The 3,646-nt window shown below is 34.7% G+C and overlaps 1 long non-coding RNA gene across 1 annotated transcript in view; it reads right to left on the bottom strand.

Moving 5' to 3' along the window:
* Nucleotides 1-2,239, bottom strand: part of LOC145722848 (uncharacterized) — a 64,538-nt gene extending 62,299 nt beyond the window's left edge. Inside the window, exon 1 of the long non-coding RNA XR_014147421.1 lies at nt 2,151-2,239. This is a non-coding gene — a long non-coding RNA (uncharacterized LOC145722848). The remainder of the gene's footprint in view (nt 1-2,150) is intronic.
* Nucleotides 2,240-3,646: the final 1,407 nt, after the last annotated feature.

The following is a 3,646-nucleotide window of genomic DNA, read 5'->3' as shown; positions in this document are numbered from 1 at the left end:
GACGATGGACTCTGAAAAACAAACTGAGGGTTCTAGAGGGGAGGGGGGTGGGAGGATGGGTTGGCCTGGTGGTGGGTATTGAGGAGGGCACGTTCTGCATGGAGCACTGGGTGTTATGCACGAACAATGAATCATGGAACACTTCATCTAGAACTAATGATGTAATGTATGGGGATTAACATAAGAATAAAAAAAAAAAAATCTTTCACATTTGTTCCTGATCTGTTCTTTTCTCATCACCACTTCTCAGCCATAACATCAAACTTCTTAACTTCTGGATTTTCCCCAAAGACTCTGATTTGACTGCCTCATGCCATGCTGCCCCATGATGTCTTAAATAGGAACTTCCATTGTACTTCTTATGGAACAAAACTTAAAGAAAGATATCAACCATTCAGCTGTGCCCTGACCAGATCAGCTTAATCCTACCTCCCCCTCTTACCCTCCCACACCATAATATGCTGGAAAATGACTGCTTAGGATTTCCTCAAGGATAGTCATTATTGCGGTTCAAGGATAACCCAATCATCAACTGTTTAGCATATTTGTGTATTGTTTTCTAATGCAAATTTTGTCAAGAGACACCAGTTGATGTTTCTGGCACTGTGTTAGAAACACACACAAACATTTGGAAATATTTCATGTCCTATAAATTCAAAGGGGAACAAATTAACTTGTCATAATTATAGATAAATAACTCTTTGGATGATTTGTTATGTTATAATATGAGATAATTATATCTGAGTGCATCATCCCAAAATGATACAGTCATATTGGTCTGCTCTAACATATGACAAAATGCCAAATTTGCAGTTGAAAAAATTATATTAAAATTTAGAGTTATATTTTTATGAAACTTGTAATGTCATTCTTGATGCCAAGTTTAGCATTCTTCCGTAGGAGCAATATTGCTAATTTTCTAATTTAGTTTTCTTACTTTATATAAACACTAGAAAGATTAATGGTAGGCATGGGTGTGGAAAGGAAGAATAAACTAGCTACTACTCTCTTCGTAAAAGTTGGGAGTATGATAGAATATATAAGGAAATATATTTGAAATCATCAAAATACCATTTCTTTCAAATAATGTACATAATATATTAACATATTAACATTTGACTCACATACCAAATGGACAGACTAAACCAAAGAAATATCCAATCACTGTTCTAAAGTAGGTTACTAACAAGTGAGGCAAGAGAAATGGTATATATAAAATCAAGAAACAGAGAGTAACTCATCACTTTTACAAGTAAGTAAGCTTTAACTAAAGGCTGCAACAACTATGAGCTAAGTTAGAATGGGAGATTCTCTGAGATCCCAAGCCCATAGTTATGGTTTTAGATTTATTTTGAAAGACGTATTTTCACTTGCAAAGTAACTACATCTCCATAGAAAGACATAACTCTAAAAAAAAGTCACCATTGAGGATAAAAAATTAGAGGAAAAGAATGAGTTGTTATCTTGTTTTTCTTATAGATATTCCTTCTAAGAAGCTGAATAAAAATGAAAATATACTAGCAAGAGTTGAATCAGCCTCAATATGTGTTCTCAAATCATTGTGACCTTGGACAAGTGGGATGACCTCTCTGATACTTAGTCTCCTTATCTGTTGAAAGAGAAAATGGTTCTGATCTAATGAACTGATATTTAATAAAACTTCCTACAAGACATGTCTATAAATAAATACCAGATATTTCTCTTCCCTCCCTGCATACCTCCATTGTATAATTATTTATATGTTGGTCTTTGCTGCTAGACAACATGTGCACATGTACTTGGAGACCATAAACTGCATTGTGTAAACATCTGAAGAGCCTGTATAATTTCTGGCACATAAGAAGAACTTAAAAAGTACTAGTTAGTTAAGTTAGTGATTCATATAGCACAAAAGTTGAAATTTCCTGGAGGTAATATACATCTGATATACAAAAGACCCATATTTCATATTGTTAAAAGTAATAAAGCAAAATCTCTATTCAATGGCATATATGTCAATTTTATGAAATAAAACCTTTTTTAAGTTAGGTGATATAAAACTATACTTGAACTCTATTTCTAAGAATTAGTTCAAGAGAGGTATTTTCAGTGGTGGGCACACAAGAATAACAGCCTTTGGGACTCACAGTAGTTTATATTGTTAATCTTACATGGGGTGCCTGGGTGGCTTAGTCAGTTACGAATCCAACTCTTGATTTCAGCTCAGGTCATGATCTCAGGGTTGTGAGATCAAGCCCCATGTCAGGCTCCATGCTGGGCATGGAGCCTGCTTGAGATTCTCTCTCTCCCCCGACCCTGAATTGTGTGCTTTCTCATTCTCTCTCTAAAAATAAAATAATATAAAATATATTGTTAATCTTACTCAATTATATACATATAAAAAGGCAAATGATAATAGCATAAGCAACACTATGTTAGACATCTCAGTGTCTTGCAAATGGACCAAATATCACTGTGAGAGTAAGAATAATTCACATATTTAGATATAAATGTTAGTTAGATATGTTGTTTATATGAGATTTTAAAATATCATGAAGAAAAATACATGAACATCTTTGTGATGGGCACATTTTGAGCAGAAAGTAAACAGGAATGCATACAAACAGGACTCTGTCATTGTACTTCCTAGGATTTGAGTTGAATTCACACCTATCTGTGACATAATCCTGTTCATGGACAAATCTAAGAAATCAGACAAATAATTGTAAAATGAATTGATAGAGGATAACTATGAGGCCTCTTTAAAAAGCATGTGGCTCAAGAGAAGAGAATTTAACAGTCAAGAAATATTTTTATTGCTTAGTAACTGTTTAGGTAAAATTCTAATTCCTAGGAATACAAAAGTAAACCAAATAGCTTAGTTCCCTGCCATAATTTTCCTCAGACTGTATGATCCAAAAATTCAAGATCACTAAAAAAGACTTTTGCCTATGGGTTATGTGCTATGAGAGAAGAACAACACAGGTTTAAAAGAGTGAGAGGGAGAATAAAAAAAGAAATGCCTAGGATGAAAAGCAGACCAGCTGGGTTTAAAACTTTGATGGTGAATGTGATGATTGGAAATCTAGGGGAATCCAATAAATATCACCATTCTTCTATTCCTGACTTCAAAGCCAGTTGAAAGCTAACACAAACAGATGAGGAGCCAATTAGCTTCATTAAAGATAAAGGCTGACATTGGAGAACACTACTTGTATCTGCAATTTAGTAAACTTTCTAACAATGAAAAACACTAATAATCCAACTAAAATGATCTACCTAAGGTTTTGCCTGGAACTGAAGGAGTTCCTCGAATATAGGACATTGAGTACTATAACTAGCAGTCGACTGAGCTGACCTGTACTTGCAGGTGCATGGTTCATGGATGCTCCTATGACCATCTTAGGGCTGGGGTTTGAAAGTATTACTGTTCTTCATAACATAGCTTCCCTTTGAAGAATCTCAGCTCAGTACAGTCCTCTGAGGCAGAATGTTCTGGGAAAGGGTTTAGCCTGGTCAACTTTTCTTATCAAGTAGCCCACACTGCATTCACTCTTTCTTTATGACAACTCCTTGTCTGTGTATGTGCGTGTGTGTGGGGGGGGGGTTCATAGAATAAATTTTGTTTATATAATATAAACTCTTTTTCATTTAGAATAAACTATTT

Source organism: Leptonychotes weddellii, chromosome 8 (genome assembly GCF_054177405.1).
Source record: "Leptonychotes weddellii isolate Sample4059 chromosome 8, ASM5417740v2, whole genome shotgun sequence".
Taxonomy (NCBI): domain Eukaryota; kingdom Metazoa; phylum Chordata; class Mammalia; order Carnivora; family Phocidae; genus Leptonychotes; species Leptonychotes weddellii.
Note: the sequence above shows the minus strand (reverse complement) of the source record. Positions and strands in the feature narration are given on the sequence as shown.